A 17,020-nucleotide genomic window follows, 5' to 3' on the forward strand; every position below is an offset into this window, starting at 1 on the left:
TTGTGATATCCCGTCCCGAAAATATCAAAACGTACGTGTGAAAAGACATTTTTACCCCTAGTTCGTTCTCTTTACGTTTATTGGTTGTTTTGTGTGGTGTTGGCATGTGTTGGGCCACACACACACACTGTCACTCTCCCTAACCCTCTGTCCCTTTCCCTGTCTCTCTCCCGAGTCCCCTTTCCTCCCATTTCCCTTGAAAACGTACGGACACACACCCAAATCCTCTCAAACCTTTACAGATCGAGGGAACCAAGACCATAGTCGAGCTCGTGAGGCTGAGAGGAGTACAGCTGTACCATTTTCAGGTAAGAAAACCACCGTTTTCACCTCGATTTCACGAAATCCGTTTTGGGGTACTATTCATGCAAACGTAATTTCTCACGTTTTAAGGAAAATGAAGCTCGTAGGTAGCTTGGTGGGGTCCCAAGGAATTGGACGTCGGGATCGCCGTGTTCGAAGTTGGCCGGATTTGGAGTTTGGTGACAGGTGAGATCTCGTGATTTTTAACCCTTAAAAGTGGTATATTTATGTTCTCCTAGGTCTAAGCTTCATTTTGGTGCAAAAATTATGGAATTTGGGTGAAAAACGGACAAGATATCAACGTTTGAAGTTTTTCCAGTTTTCCGGCGCCGGAGGCTCGCCAGAGAAGGAGACGGAATATTCCGTCAAGTCTGATGGAATATTCTGACGCCGTTAACGGAATCCGTTAGAACTAACGGAATATTCCCTACGGCGTCAGTTGACGCCGTCAGCGTGCTAGGCACGTGCCTGCGCGTGGCCGGCGCGTGGGGGCGCGTGTGGCGGTGGAAAATTTTTCTAAAAATTTGGGTGTGATCCTGAGGTTGTGTAGAGCACGTTGGTATATTCATTTGTCCAATTTGAGCAATGTATGAGAAGTTATTACGAGAAGTTGGTTATGTGCTTTAAAATTAACGTTTTTATAGTTGTTTCGCATATAGGTGATACGTATCCCGAGAATGAGCGTGGTCACTCGAGACAGGGGGGCTACGACCCTTCCACTTACCAGTGAGTGGGCTTTTGGTTTTCCGTATATACCTATATACTATATTTTTCCCAGAAATTGATTTAAATGCTTATTAGTTATATGCCATGCATTACATTATCGTTATTCATGCATCGTTGGTTGCATTAGTAGTTGCATATATATATAGATACATATGCATATTTGGGTGTTGTGGACGCACAGGTAAGTGCCAGGTAAGTGTTATTCATAGTTACATTCAGTAGTGGTTTGAGATGCTTAGAGAGCTCATAACCTGCACCCCCGGTGTTAGTGCTCCCGCCCAGAGTAGGGCACAGTCCTTCACGTGATGTTCACCTCCCGCACCACACGCTCAGCTTGGATCCAAGTTAATGCACAGTCCTGTCGTACAGACCACATTAGGTGGTTCCGACTCGTAGGTGACCCGCGATTATTCGCACAGCCTTCACGTGATCGTAGCACTAGAGCGTATATATATGTTACACCCAGGCCTGTCGTACAGACCACTTTAGGTGGTTTCAACTCGTGGGCAGGTTCAGTTATTTATTTAAGACTTGAGCTCTATATGCAGCCGTACAGGTCACATTAGGTGACTCCGGCTGCCAGATTATATGTTATTGATATGATTTATACCTGAGCACTTGCATTTCATTCTGAGGTTCCGACATGGCATATTCTCGAGCATGATTGGCATATCTATATATACGTATATATGTTTATTTTCTGGGAAGTATACAGGTTTTACGGCGAGGGGTTAGAATGTATTTTACTAAATGGTTTTAGAAAAGCCTTGTTTTTGCCCACTCACGCTTTTGTTTTGCGCCCCCTCCAGGTTCTAGTTGCCTAGCAGGTTCGGTGGTTTCCCAGAGGGCTTTCTCGGCATTTCTGACAGACATTCACCAGCGTAGGGTCACTTTCGGGTGTACTGTTGTCGCATCATTTTCTTTTGGACTGCCGTAGACTTATTGCTCTGCACTTGTGTCTCACTTACGCTAGCACTTATTTTTACTACTTTGTATGCTAGTTTTTAATTATTCGTACTTTTTATACTACTATTTTATTAGCTTCCGCACGTGCACATGGTTACGTCACCTCCGCGTGACGGCCTACACGCCTTGTGCTTTTGTGTGAGTATTCTAATGGTTTTGGTGTCTTCTGTCAGAATTATGCCGCCTCTTCGGGAACCACGTCGCTCTGATGAGTCTAGTTTCCCCGATATTACCCAGCTGGGGGAAGCTATTGTTACTGCTATTCAGTCAGCGATCTGTCCTCCCCATATGACTCCTCTAGAGACTATGTACAATCTGAAATTGGATAAGTTCGAAGGTAATGAGGGTCACGAGGGCGCAGAGCGATGGTTAGAGCACATTGAGAAGACTTTCCGTGTGTTGCACAATTAGGGGAACCTTCCTGTTGAGAGGTGGGTCGAGACGACCTCATGGTTTCTGGGTACGGAGTCTGCAGCCTGGTGGGAACAAGAGCTTCGTCGTTTGACTCCAGTTGAGAGGACTAATTGGGACGTTTTCAAAGATTTGTTCAAGAGGAGGTTTGTGCCTCCTGAGTACATTGATCGTAAGAAGCAGGAGTTCACCGAGCTGAGACAGCGAAGATGACGGCTAATGAGTACTATCGCAAGTTCACTGATTTGTCTCGTTACCATCCTGATGTTGCTGGTAATCCAGCGGAGATGCTTCGCCGTTTCCGCTTAGGCACCAGGAAGATGTGGCATTCGATGGCGACTACTACCCACTGTGAGACCTACTAGGATTTCTACGAGATATTGTTGAGGATTGAGGACTTAGAAAACATGTCGAGCAACAGTGAGGAAGAAGAAAAAGATGGCAATCAGAAGAAAGATGACAAGGGTAAAGGTCAAGCGTCGCTCGGGCCTCGTAAGACTCAGAACTTCAAGAGGGGTGGCACCAGTTCGAGTTCTTCTAGCGGTGGCTTCAGTGCCACTGGTCAAGGACGAGGAGGTAGGTTTGCTGGTGGCGCTCGAGGCCAGAGACAGAGTGATGGTGGTCGAGGCAGAGCTCCAGTTTGCCGTAGATGTAATAACCGGCATTTCGTCGAGTGCAGGCGTGGCAGCAGTGGTTGCTTCACGTGTGGGCAGATGGGACATATGGCTGTGAATTGTCCCCAGAGTCAACAGCAGAAGCCGCATGCAGACTTTCATGCCACCACCTGCACCGATTCAGCAGATTCAGGGTCCGAGTAGTTATGGTCAAGCAGGTCGAGGAGATGCCTACCACTACCAGGGTGATGCTGTTCCTTATGCCCCGGGATAGTATTAGTATCCCCAGGACCCGTATTCCCAGGGTGGTTATCCTCCGTATCCTGGCAGCTATGTGCTGTATCCTCCAGCTTCAGCAGGTGGTTCTTAGTGGTTTCAGGGAGGACAGTTTCAGCCAGGGGAGATTGCTACTAGTAGTACAGGGTCTTCGAGGCAGTCTGGTCAGCCTAGTCAGGGGCGTGGTACTCAGAGTCGCGGTGGCCAGACGAGCAGAAGTCGCGGCGGACGACAGCAGGGCCAGGGGCGTATTCATAATATTTCTCTGCAGGATGCTCAGAACAATCCGGATTTGATTATGGGTACGTTAAATATTCTTGGTTATTTTGCTAGAGTATTAATTGATTGCGGAGCTACACATTCTGTGATTTCTCATACATTTGCTCAAGTGACGCAACCTCGCCCCACACCTCTAGGGTACAATTTAGAGTTCGCTATGCCTAGAGGAGAGAGATGTATTGTAGATCGTGTGTACCCAGGATGTCCAGTGATAGTTGAGGGTGTTGTGTTACCAGCTGATCTTATCCCGTTAGATATTGTCGACTTTGATGTGATTCTGGGCACAGATTGGTTGCATTTCTATCGTGCCAATATTGATTGTTACGGGAAAATAGTTACGTTTTATTGTCCTGGACTACCTGTGGTTACTTTTGTGGGTGAGCAGAGTGAGGTGAGACATGGCGTTATTTCGGCTTTGCGAGCGAAAAGGTTGTTGTCTAAGGGTTGCCAGGGGTACCTAGCTCATGTGGTGTTAGAGGAGGCTGTTCCTAGCAGAGTTGAGGATGTGAGAGTGGTCAGACACTTTCCCGATGTTTTCCCTGAGGATTTACCTGGTTTACCCCCAGATCGAGACATGGAGTTTACTATTGAGTTGCTTTCAGGTACTAATCCTATTTCTTTGACTCCTTATCGTATGGCTTCCGCTGAGTTAAGGGAATTGAAAGTTCAGTTGCAGGAATTGGTGGATAAGGGTTTATTCAGCCTAGTACTTCGCCTTGGGGCGCTCCAGTATTGTTTGTGAGGAAGAAAGACGGAACTTTGAGGCTATGTATTGACTATAGGCAATTGAATCGGGTGACGATTAAAAACCGTTATCCGTTGCCACGTATCGATGATTTGTTTAATCAACTTAGAGGTGCTTGTGTATTCTCCAAGATTGACTTGAGGTCTAGGTATTATCAGCTGAAGATTAGTAGGGATGACGTCCCTAAGACGGCGTTCAGGACTCGTTATGGTCATTACGAGTTTCTGGTTATGCCGTTTGGGTTGACAAATGCACCAGCTGCTTTTATGGATTTAATGAACCGGGTGTTCCAGCCATATTTGGATAGGTTTGTTATTGTTTTCATCGACGACATTCTGGTGTATTCTAAGTCGAAGGCGGAGCATGTTCGACATCTTACTTTGTTGTTGAAGAGGTTGAGGGAACACCAATTGTATGCTAAGTTTAGCAAGTGCCAGTTTTGGTTAGATCAAGTTGCGTTTTTGGGGCACGTTATTTCAGCTCAGGGTATTTTGGTGGACCCTCAGAAGGTCGCAGCTATGGAGAGTTGGGAGCAACCGCGAACCGTCACTGAGGTGAGAAGTTTCCTTGGTTTGGCGGGGTATTATCGGAGATTTGTTAAGGATTTCTCTGTGATTGCTTTACCACTGACGATGTTAACGAGGAAGGACGTTAAATTTGAGTGGGATGATAAGTGTGAGCAGAGTTTCCAGCAATTGAAGCATTGTCTCACTCATGCGCTTGTTTTGGCACTCCCGGACGATAGTGGTGATTTCGAGGTTTATAGCGATGCTTCCTTGAATGGTCTGGGATGTGTATTGATGCAGTATGGTAGGGTGATTGTTTATGCTTCGCGACAGTTGAAACCTCACAAGTTAAATTACCCTACACATGATTTGGAGTTGGCCGCTATTATCTTTGCGTTGAAGTTGTGGAGACACTATCTTTACGGAGAGAAATGTAGGATCTTTACCGATCATAAGAGTCTTCAGTATCTTTTTACTCAGAAGGAACTTAATCTTCGTCAACGGAGGTGGATGGAGTTGCTCAGCGATTACGACTGCACGATTGATTATCACCCCGGTCGTGCAAACGTAGTGGCAGATGCACTTAGCAGGAAGTCTCAGGGCCGTATCAATGCGTTGTACGCTAGTTGTATTCCTCTTTTGGCGGACTTGCGTGCTACGGGAGTGAGGTTAGAAGCAGAAGATCGAGAAGTGGCGTTACTTGCTAATTTTCAAGTTAGGCCAATTTTAGTTGATCAGGTGCTTGAAGCTCAGGTAGCTGATAGGGAAACTCAAGAACTAATTCAAGCTCGAGATCGAGGAAGGAGGAGAGACCTCAGAGTTCGTGATTTGGATGGCATGTTGATGCAAGAGGGTATAATGTTCGTGCCTAATAATGTAGATTTGAAGAAAGAAATTCTCAATGAAGTACATATCTCGGCTTACGTCATGCATCCAGGAGCTACTAAAATGTATCATACCATTCGACCGTTTTATTATTGGCCGGGTATGAAGAGGGAGATAACTGAGTATGTGAGTAGGTGTGCTGTTTATCAGCAGGTTAAAGCGGAAAGGAATAAGCCGTTTGGGTTGTTGCAGCCGCTTCCCGTTCCAGAGTGGAAATGGGAAAATATCACTATGGATTTTGTGTACAAGCTTTCGCGTACACATAATGGTTTTGACGGCATTTGGGTGATCGTTGATCGGCTCACTAAGTCGGCACATTTTATCCTAGTGAGAGAGAAGTATTCCTTGGGCCGTTTAGCGGAGTTGTTTATCTCGAAGATTGTGAAGTATCATGGTGTCCCTATGAGTATTGTCTCGGATCGTGATCCACGATTTACATCGAAGTTTTGGGTGGCTTTTCAGGAAGCTTTGGGCACGAGACTACTTTATAGTACGGCGTATCATCCTCAGACGGACGGACAGTCAGAGAGAACTATTCAGACTTTGGAGGATATGTTGCGAGCTTCGGTGTTACAGTTTGGTGATGTTTGGCACCAGCGGTTGGATTTGATGGAATTTGCCTACAACAACAGCTTTCATTCGAGTATCGGCATGGCGCCATTTGAGGCATTGTATGGTAGATCTTGTCGTACTCCGTTGTATTGGTCAGAGGTTGGAGAAAGAGTTTTAGTGGGTCCGGAGATTGTTGAGGAGACTACTCAGAATGTTCAGGTAATTAAGTCTAACCTGAAAGCAGCCCAGGACAGGCAGAAGAGTCTAGCAGATCGGCATGCTACGGACAGAGTGTATGAAGTCGGTGATTGGGTATTTCTGAAACTTTCACCGTGGAGAGGAGTCGTACAGTTTGGAAAGAATGGTAAGTTGAGTCCCAGGTACATCGGACCATACATGGTCACAGAGCGAGTTGGTAAGGTAGCTTACAGGTTGGAGTTGCCTCCGGAGTTGGCTAGAGTGCATAACGTTTTTCACGTGTCTATGCTTCGACATTATGTTGCTGATCCGTCTCACGTGATACCTCCTCAACCGTTGGAAATTAGTCCAGATTTGACTTCTGACGAAGAACCGGTGACGATCATTGATTGGAAGGAGAAAGTTCTGAGGAACAAGACGGTGAACTTAGTGAAAGTTTTGTGGAGGAATCATTCAGTCGAGGAAGCTACGTGGGAAACAGAAGATCGGATGAGGGATTTGTATCCTCGGTTGTTCTTTGACCACTAGGGGTTGTTATTTGGTTGTTTTGAATTTCGGGACGAAATTCTATTAAGGTGGGTAGGCTGTGATATCTCGTCCCGAAAATATCAAAACGTACGTGTGAAAAGACATTTTTACCCCTAGTTCGTTCTCTTTACGTTTATTGGTTGTTTTGTGTGGTGTTGGCATGTGTTGGGCCACACACACACACTGTCACTCTCCCTAACCCTTTGTCCCTTTCCCTGTCTCTCTCCCGAGTCCCCTTTCCTCCTATTTCCCTTGAAAACGTACGGACACACACCTAAATCCTCTCAAACCTTTACAGATCGAGGGAACCAAGACCATAGTCGAGCTCGTGAGGCTGAGAGGAGTACAGCTGTACCATTTTCAGGTAAGAAAACCACCGTTTTCACGTCGATTTCACGAAATCCGTTTTGGGGTACTATTCATGCAAACGTAATTTCTCACGTTTTAAGGAAAATGAAGCTCGTAGGTAGCTTGGTGGGGTCCCAAGGAGTCTCGGAGTAGTTCGTTTGAAGAAATTGGACGTCGGGATCGCCGTGTTCGAAGTTGGCCGGATTTGGAGTTTGGTGACAGGTGAGATCTCGTGATTTTTAACCCTTAAAAGTGGTATATTTATGTTCTCCTAGGTCTAAGCTTCATTTTGGTGCAAAAATTATGGAATTTGGGTGAAAAACGGACGAGATATCAACGTTTGAAGTTTTTCCAGTTTTCCGGCGCCGGCGACGGCGCCGGAGGCTCGCCGGAGAAGGAGACGGAATATTCCTGACGCCGTTAACGGAATCCGTTAGAACTAACGGAATATTCCCTACGGTGTCAGTTGACGGTGGAAAATTTTTCTAAAAATTTGGGTGTGATCCTGAAGTTGTGTAGAGCACGTTGGTATATTCATTTGTCCAATTTGAGCAATGTATGAGAAGTTATTACGAGAAGTTGGTTATGTGCTTTAAAATTAACGTTTTTATAGTTGTTTCGCATATAGGTGATACGTATCCCGAGAACGAGCGTGGTCACTCGAGACAGGGGGGCTACGACCCTTCCACTTACCAGTGAGTGGGCTTTTGGTTTTCCGTATATACCTATATACTATATTTTTCCCAGAAATTGATTTAAATGCTTATTAGTTATATGTCATGCATTACATTATCGTTATTCATGCATCGTTGGTTGCATTAGTAGTTGCATATATATATAGATACATATGCATATTTGGGTGTTGTGGACGCACAGGTAAGTGCCAGGTAAGTGTTATTCATAGTTACATTCAGTAGTGGTTTGAGATGCTTAGAGAGCTCATAACCTGCACCCCCGGTGTTAGTGCTCCCGCCCAGAGTAGGGCACAGTCCTTCACGTGATGTTCACCTCCAGCACCACACGCTCAGCTTGGATCCAAGTTAGGTGCACAGTCCTGTCGTACAGACCACATTAGGTGGTTCCGACTCGTAGGTGACCCGCGATTATTCGCACAGCCTTCACGTGATCGTAGCACTAGAGCGTATATATATGTTACACCCAGGCTTGTCGTACAGACCACTTTAGGTGGTTCCGACTCGTGGGCAGGTTCAGTTATTTAGTTAAGACTTGAGCTCTATATGCAGCCGTACAGGTCACATTAGGTGACTCCGGCTGCCAGATTATATGTTATTGATATGATTTATACCTGAGCACTTGCATTTCATTCTGAGGTTCCGACATGGCATATTCTCGAGCATGATTGGCATATCTATATATACGTATATATGTTTATTTTCTGGGAAGTATACAGGTTTTACGGCGAGGGGTTAGAATGTATTTTACTAAATGGTTTTAGAAAAGCCTTGTTTTTGCCCACTCACGCTTTTGTTTTGCGCCCCTCCAGGTTCTAGTTGCCTAGCAGGTTCGGTGGTTTCCCAGAGGGCTTTCTCGGCATTTCTGACAGACATTCACCAGCGTAGGGTCACCTTCGGGTGTACTATTGTCGCATCATTTTCTTTTGGACTGCTGTAGACTTATTGCTCTGCACTTGTGTCTCACTTACGCTAGCACTTGTTTTTACTACTTTGTATGCTAGTTTTTAATTATTCGTACTTTTATACTACTATTTTATTAGCTTCCGCACGTGCACATGGTTACGTCACCTCGCGTGACGGCCAACACGCCCTGATCTCGGTCGGGGTGTGTCAGTCTTTCTATGACATTGCATACTTTAAGAGCATTTTTATAGAAGACGTCAATATCAAAATTTCAAAATTTTAATTTGATAGTTGATTCAGTAATTTGACATATTGTCTATATTTTTCATTCCCTCAATATGCGAAAATTTATTGCTTCATTTATGTTTTTTTTATAAACAAAAATAATAAAAATTGAGTTGTTAATTTAAAAATAATAATATAATAAAAATAATAAGGCAAGTGGATGTCTTTAGAAATTACAAAAAATTATATTCGAAGGTAGTTTCAAATTTCACGTTTCCTTGTCAGCTTAGTTTTATTTTTCATGTTAATTTTGATATTTCGGTTGGAGAAAATGATAAGTAATTTATTATCGTTATATATTTTTGACTTTCCACCGCTTCCAGTTCCCATTCCCATTCCCATCGATTTGCAATCATCAGCAGCAGCATTGCATATATCGTCTTACGCGTACAGAGAGAGAATCATCTCAATGGCGGCGAGTACAGAGGGCGTGATCAGCAACAAACAGGTGGTACTGACTCTACTGAGAGACCATGTGACCGGCCGGCTTCCCCAAAGAATCTGACATGCAACTCACCACCGCCACCACCAAGCTCAAGCTTCCAGAAGGTTCCAAAGGGGTTCTGGTGAAGAACCTCTGCTTGTCCTGCGACCCTTTTATGAGAGGCCGCATGACCAAGCGTGAACCGGGCACCAGTTACGTCGATTCCTTCAACGCCGGTTCGGTCAGTCACTGTATATATTATCTTATATGATTTTAGTGTGATTTCTTCTTTTTGACTTTCTGCCTCTACAGGCTCTGACTGCCTTACTAATAATTTGTTTCAAATCAAAGTTGAATACTTTAGGTTAGGCTAGGGCGTGCCCTTCCCCTTTTATTCAAGTTCGAATTGGGTGCTTGAGCAGTTTAGAATATTGTGTTGCAGAAAAAAATAATCCATGAGATTGTTAAAATTCATCACTGTTTTTTAGATTTAAAATCGATAGAAGCGGTGATCCTACACCGTTAATAATTTTGGTTCTATGACAATTTAAAGGAGAAGTTGATTTTGACAAAAATACTCAATTTAACAGAGATTACCTCACAGAACACCAAATGATTGGCGGTGGACAATCTCAGAGGCCCCTTCTATCGATTTTAAATCTGAGGAACCAAAATGAGAAGTTATGTCAATCTCATGAATCATTTTGAATAAATATAAAATAAAATAAAATTGAATCCTTTGGGCATGTCTAATGTAATATTAGTAGTGTAGTACAATGGAACTAGGGAACCCAATTATTAATCTTGATGTTTAGATAGCCTTTTCGTTTGGATATGGTAATCCAAATGTATCCGTTTGTTGCTTTTGGGATGTTTTAATGATTTATATAGTTTGAGACAACTTATAATTCGCCCTTTTTTATGATACAATGTTATACTTATGTCAGTTAAATCTTATCAATACTGAGACACAGCTTCCTTAACTTATTAATTATGCATTTTGTCCAACGAAAAAGCTTTGTTATGCAATGTATAAACCATAAAGAGGATAGCGATCTATTCAATGTTGTAGTTTTATTTGACGTATTTTATAGATTTTGTTGCATATTTGAGTACCATAGTTTCATTGGACTATTCTCATGGTACTTGAGTATGTCATGAATATTCATAATGCACTACCCTACCCGTATATACTCACAATACCTTTTATCAGTCAATACGGAATACGGGATTCCGCTAACGCGGTATTTATACGCAGGCTATTTCTAAACACAGATGATGAGATTTGAATAGAGAGAGACGCACATTACAGCTCGGCTATACTAGTGTAATGTTCCGAATACTTGCATTGTTCTATTTCAGCAAACGGAGATTTTGTCTTCTAGTAACGAAAATAAATTAGTTCTGCGGACTATATAAACGCAAACAAAAATCCTAGCTGAAGGTGATCTGCAATAAAATTGAAAGCAAAGAAGTTGAAATTGTACTAGGTCAGCCTGATTGCGCCCTCCAGCTCGGCGTCCGCCATAGCCTCGTATGTATGTACAAGATTGCGCACCTTGCACACATTTAGAAGTGCTCTCATTCAAGTTTCCGAAATCATTCTCAACCTGCAAGTGCAAACTACAGAGGCAAAGAATATCCACGGAGGTGCTTCGAATCCACACCCGACTCACGCACCAATGCAATTCGTCCAGTACGCGCCACCTGCAAGATCCACAAAGCGTTCTTGTTTGAGGAGTCAGCTCATAGACGATAGTAATGACACCCGAAAAACATAGAGGGAAAAGTAAGTTTGTGATTGCTTAAGGAGTCAGCTCGTAAACTATATAGCCAAGAAAAAATATGGTGTCCACGGAACTAAGCCAAGACTCATAATGCAAGCTGCCCTTATCAAAATTTTCAAGACTTGACTAAAGATTGTAGGACAAACCTCACAAATTCCATAGGGCTCCAACAATCTCTGCAATGCAACCATCTTGTTTATGTCTCCGTAAGCTGGACAAAACCGAATCAAGTAAATATGATCAGTGCCAAGTTACCAGCAGTGCGATCTGTCCTCTAACAACGTAAAATGGCCCCTTAGCATCATCCCATCATCTTGAGGTAATATATAGCGTGTCTATTCTCTTTAATACATGCAAATCATCTCGGGTCATAGCAAGTGAGGTTTATCCCCCTAATTCTATATATGAAAAGGGCATATTCACCTCAAGGGTTATTGTGTGGTCAGAAACGTCCACAGCCTTGGCCCTAAAAATCTTGCCAATATCAAGTACATCTCTTCGAGCAACAGCATCTGCAGCAATTTTTATCAACATCAGTTCCCGCTCAGCAAATGGCAAATTGGTAAGATCTTGAACCTGAACAAGTCAAAAGTTATAAAGTTTGTTATTCACAACAAGGCCACCATTCTTAATGTAAACATAATAAAGACTATTCTGACAGAAGTTAAGGGTGCGAAGGAGTTATGAAGCAAGGAGATGAGCCATCTAAGTGCCGGACTTCCGGGTTTGAACCATCTCCAATTATATCTTATTCTGTTTCTTTTGCTCCATCATATCCGAGAGTGACTTAGTCGGTTGTGGAGATAACAACAGACTGATGAGGTTTCATGCTCCCAGGCTATTCAACCAGCATTTACAAGTAACAAGATTTTGAATGAAGGGGAGGCTACAATCAGGCGATTTAGGTCAAAAATGTGAATTCAAGACTCAGACAGTGCAGACAAATCATGCAAAGACTATATTTGCATTAACCCTATAGCATTAAAATTATTCATTGCATTAATCACAACAGATGAGAACCAACATATCTTCTTTAACATATCAAGAAAATGCATTCTTTAGAATAGTTAACAATCTTACATTATGAATATCGACAAGCTTATAAAGCTGCTGCACCAACTTGCTAATTGATTCATCTGTACCGGGAACAACAGTAGTAATGCGAGATTGCCCCTCAACTTCTGCACGGCCAACAGCTAAACTCTGGTAGCCATAAATCAGCTTGTTTAAACAGATGCCTAAAAACTTCTACCTGAATAGGAGACATAAAGGAGGGAATAACAGAAGAAGAAAAGATACCTGAATGTTATAACCCCTTCGAGCAAAAACGCCAGTAAGAATGTAGAGAACCCCAGGAACATCATTTACAAGCATGGATAAAGTGTGCGATCGAAGTCCATTGGTCTGAAAGTGTAGCCCAAAGAAAAATAGTCAACAAAACTCAGTGATTATGATAGGGTATGACTAGAACCCCATTGAAAGAGATAGAAACTGAAAAATTACCATTCACGATTATATGATTTACTTACATCTTCATCATTGAGAACACCCCAGTGAGCATCAAGAACTTGTTTGACAGTAAAGGTATCAGACGGCTCCACAGGATAAACATCACCCTTCATGAACAAATGTATACGTATTAATTGACAAGTCAATGATGATTTACAGTTACGTACAAAAATGATAGAATCACTGTTTCAAAAAAAAAAAAAAAAAAAAGAGGAAAGACTGCATTTATTGATTGGTATTTTCATGAGATTGAAATGTAGCAACAGCTTAACAACCGATAATATAGCTATATCAAAAGTTTCATAATGACTCTTGTATGGTGAAAGACCTTATGATTAAACGATGGAATTCTCTATATTGAAACTGAAATAATAATATCAAATCAAGTAATCTACAGAAGCAGTTTCCTAAAAATTCCCATTTGTTCCACAGAAAAGGGTTAGCCTCATACATACTCTCATCAAATTGTAAGAAGCATGGGAAACGAAAAAACAGAGTACAGTAGATGCTTTTGATAAGGACTAATCAAATCAAAGGCTGAGGAAGAAAATACCTCAGAAGACACATCAGATTCAGCATTAACTAATCCGTTTTCAAACCCTACAAGAGCATCAACAGGAACTGTTCTCTCAAGATCAGGATATGAAGCTGCTGAATATCGCCAAAATGGAGCAGATGCAACCAACTTTTCCCTCCTCAAGGCAATCTACAGGCGAAAACAACAAAAGATTTTTACGCATGACATATATCACTAAAAGAACACTAATATGAGATCTTAGGAGAAGAAGAAAACAACTAGAATTCCAATGATGCTCGATTAAACTGGCACCTTTCCGGTTCTGGCAACTTCTCTGATCCCAAACTTGCTTAAATTTCTTTGCAGAGCAACCATCTTCCCAGGATCTCCTGTTACCTATATCATCAAAAAATTAACACAAAAAATAACTTGGTTTTGGAACTTGAGTAAAAGTCAAACTGGAAATCATGTACAGATGCTCAGTCCTATAAATAATGGAGGAAGTATGAATATTCACTTGGTCTCAACGAAAGGCCTGCCTAGAGATGCTATCTGCACTGAACGTGTACCAATCATTACCTCGATGGTTACTGAGTGTTCTGAGATATCCACAATCTTTGCTCTAAAGATACTCACTAACCACTTGATCTGGTAAATATAAACAAAAACAGAAAATCGTAAACAAACACATTTCAAAACCTTGAGCAAAACTAGCTATGTCCAATACCAGGGATGACTCTGTAACTACCTCGGCATGACTATCTTGGATCGGAATTTACTTTTATAAGCACTAGTTCGCGCTCTACCTGCGGCTTATTTGAGATATCTTCAACCTACCCGCCACATTATAACAAACAAACAAACTGATAAATCAGTCGACCAAAATGATTACAACTGCACTCCACATTTAACACATTGCAGCAAAAGTGATCAGATAAATCCTAAATATTAGCTCATATAACCTGCAGGTCACACTTTACCTAGAGTAATTAACAGTTTAATACATTAATTAATGGGAAATTTGTAGTAGATTAGAAGCTAAACCTTCATAACATTGACGAGCTTGTTAAGCTGCTCGATTACTTGGCGTAAGACCCTTTCGGTCCCGGAGACGACGATAGTGAAGAGAGCTTTGTCCCTGTTCAGACCAACAGCCAGGGATTCGATGTTGTATCCCCTCCGCGCAAACACCCCCGCAATCCGATTTATCATTCCACTTTCGTCCCCAACGAACACCGAAATCGTGTGCCTTCTCACCCTGATTAATCAATCAGTAATCACTAATTAAATTAAATTTAATCTTTTTAACGAAAATACAAATTTACATTTATCTATAACGCATGCATACTTGGAGCGGGTGGTGGAAGGAGGAGAGGCCGTTGGAAGAGAAGGCGTTATCGGCGATATTCTCGTCGACGCTTCTAGCGGAGACGGCGAGTTGCTTGGTGCGGCCATGGCTGTGGCTTATTGATCTCGAAGCTGAACTCGTCAGAGGAAACGATAGCGTTTCAGAGAAGCTGACGAATTGGAGGTGCTCCGAGGAGGAAGAGGAGGAGGACGAAGAGAAGTTCGGAGTAGCGAATCGGAGGTGAAGAAATGGTCGCCATTGGAGTGAATGAGAGAGGGAGAGAGCTGCTAGTGTGGCTTTGTTTTACTATTCAAAGCAGTGGATTTTATATCGAGTTAAAGTCGATCGACGATAAAACCCTTTGGGGTTGGTAGGGTCAGCTTTGCTACACTCCTTCAGTATCCTCGTTGGTCCCACTCTAAATCTTGGCCTGGCTGGGTATTGACGTGGGACCTGTTATTTTGGTCCTATTTAAAGAATTCTCACCAGATCCTCCATTTTAATCACATCCGTTTATTGTATATTGTACGGTAAAAAATTATTATAAACTTTTTTATTTAAAATTAAATATAAACAGTATTGACGAAAACTATCTTTACTATATACAATAAACAGACGTAATTAAAGGATTTCCTAGATCCTCACAAAAAAGATATGAAGATAATTCTCATTATCCAAATGAGAATGAATTTTTTTATTAAAAAAATTATTTGACAAAAAAAATAGTTAAAAAAATTAAAAAATTAAAAGAAAATAACTAAACATAATTAGGGTCTAGGTTAGGATTTGGTCCCAGCTCATTGGAAATAGGGTTTTGTTTTCTTGTTTACTAGGGATTAATGATTAGTTCTCTATAGACAGAGTGTTAGGTAATTCAGTTAAGAATAAGTCATTTTACAATGTAGTTATTTCAGATTTTGTAGCTGTTATGGTAATCTCTGTTTTAAATTAATAATAAAATTATATTTGTTTGTAGTTAGTTTATTCTTCGATTCATTCATTAGTTTGTTATTCCCTGTACATTTGTCAGCTTCATTTTCAACTATCTAAACCTGAAGACATGTCAAGTGTAACTAGAAAAAGCACCATACTTTCTCCATTACAAATTCACTAAGAATACAAGGATTAAATATGTTAAGCTGTTAGATTATCATACAAGCATCATGAGGGACGGCAACACTTCTCTACTGATCTTGCAATCATCAATAAAAAACACATTATTACGAGTCACTTCTAGCATACCTTGAGCTTCCTCCTATAGTTCTTAGCTATGGGCACAAAGCAACATACAATACGAAAACCCACCACCTCAACAATGAACAACAAATGCTACTCAAAGATTTAAGTTTGCACATTAAGCCATAAATGCTATAAAGGTCTCTCTTTAGTAGTTCAAGAGAACAACCACGACTACAAACACTCTTGTCACTAGAGCAAAAGAACGACCACAAAGGAAGATATGAGAAACATAGAGGGGAAAAGAAAGAAGAGACCCTGGGGGATTGTCGTCAATTCCAAAGTCAAAGGTAGAAATCTCTTACAAGGTATTTTTTACACCACCTAATAAGAAGGGAGGATAATTTATAACACAAGGGAGGCTTTGACTAATTTACTCTCTAATTGTAAGTCACCAAAATTTTTTATTCTCAGCTTTTATGTTAGGCATTACCTCATAAGTTGTGAAAATTTATAAATAACCTTTTTTTTAAGAGTTGGTTTAAGATTTTGGTGCTTTAAAAAAAAAAAAAAGGCACTTATTAAAAAATCTGAAATATTAAATGTGTTTGGTAAAACAAAATATTTTTTTTTAAAATTGATTAACAGTAAACAAACATAGAAAAGTAAAATCATGGTTCTACCATACTTCTAAGAAAAAGTTTTTTTTTTTCAAAGCATTATAATTAGTGCTCATTTAATGAAATTTTCAAATAGCAATTATACCCTCACATGTTTTAAAAAATTACAATCTTTGCTACTTTTAACAATTATTATATCATATTAAATATCATATATTTTTAGTCATTTAACATATTCAAAGCGCTTTATATTAAAGTTTACCAAACACTCAGACACTACTTTTTTTTTATTATTTAAAGCATTTTTACAACAAAAGTTTACCAAACATCAACAACTTTATTTTACAACAATTTATTATCACAACACAACATAATCAAATTTTTTTAAAAAACACGACAATACCAAACTGACCCCTATA

General features: G+C 41.1%; 1 pseudogene; it reads right to left on the reverse strand.

Moving 5' to 3' along the window:
- Positions 1-10,972: 10,972 nt before the first annotated feature.
- On the reverse strand, positions 10,973-15,064 carry LOC125477107 (annotated as a pseudogene).
- Positions 15,065-17,020: the final 1,956 nt, after the last annotated feature.

Source organism: the organism of the source record quoted next, unplaced genomic scaffold (assembly GCF_019419815.1).
Source record: "Pyrus x bretschneideri cultivar Hongxiangsu unplaced genomic scaffold, Pyrus_bretschneideri_v1 Contig1, whole genome shotgun sequence".
NCBI lineage: Eukaryota > Viridiplantae > Streptophyta > Magnoliopsida > Rosales > Rosaceae > Pyrus > Pyrus x bretschneideri.